Source organism: Nestor notabilis, unplaced genomic scaffold (assembly GCF_000696875.1).
Source record: "Nestor notabilis isolate BGI_N333 unplaced genomic scaffold, ASM69687v1 scaffold23361, whole genome shotgun sequence".
NCBI lineage: Eukaryota > Metazoa > Chordata > Aves > Psittaciformes > Psittacidae > Nestor > Nestor notabilis.
The window spans coordinates 2668-3534 of NW_009915473.1; positions in this window are offsets into that span (position 1 = coordinate 2668).

An 867-nucleotide genomic window follows, 5' to 3' on the forward strand; every position below is an offset into this window, starting at 1 on the left:
CTCCTCCCTTTCTCTTGCCATTTCTGAGGACATTATAGCCAGTGTAACTGAGAAAGCCTGGACTCAGCAGGTCCATATGCTCTGTTGGGATTGTGCCTCTGCATTAAAAGAGAGCTGGTATTTAAAAAAAGGAATAAATGCCTCTTCTACCATTCCTTTTCATGCCACCAGGCTTTAGCCTGCCTTGGGATGCTGGTAGGGTTATATGGCTGCTCCAAGGCTCTGTATGTCAGTGTGCACTTGGTAGTCACCAAGATACTGCCTTGGAAATATTTAGAGCTAGTTGAGTGCTCCTCAAACATCCCCCAGCATCTGGCATAGCGGGGCATGTAGTTCATGCCACTGTATTCCTTGGGGCTGCAAGGAATCTCTGAGATGATATATCAAAATGGGTCCAGGGATGGAATGATGGATTCCAGGACATACCTTATCACCTTATTAACTAGATTAATTAGATTGTGGATTGCTATGATGCAACATGATACATCACTGTGATTTAGGCATGAACCAAGTAGTCCTTACTGAGCCAAAACTATCAAGTGAATGTGAATACTATTTTGCCAAAGACCCTGGGAAAAAATTGTACTGCATCATTCATAGCTCCGTGTCACCTGGTGTCAGTGGATGACAGACTGTATTTATGGAACAAGGTTTGAAACAATTGTGCATGGGTACAGCAGTTGAATATAGTTTAAAAGCAGTTTTACCATTTATGTAGGTATTTAAGGAAAACTATCTAAAGATTAATGTTTTATAAATATTTCGTAAAAATGTAACCTCTAAATCTAAAATATTTGAAAGAATTTACAGTGATTATTAGATACAATTAGAACCAGTGTATACTCTTAAAATGATTTTATTATAATT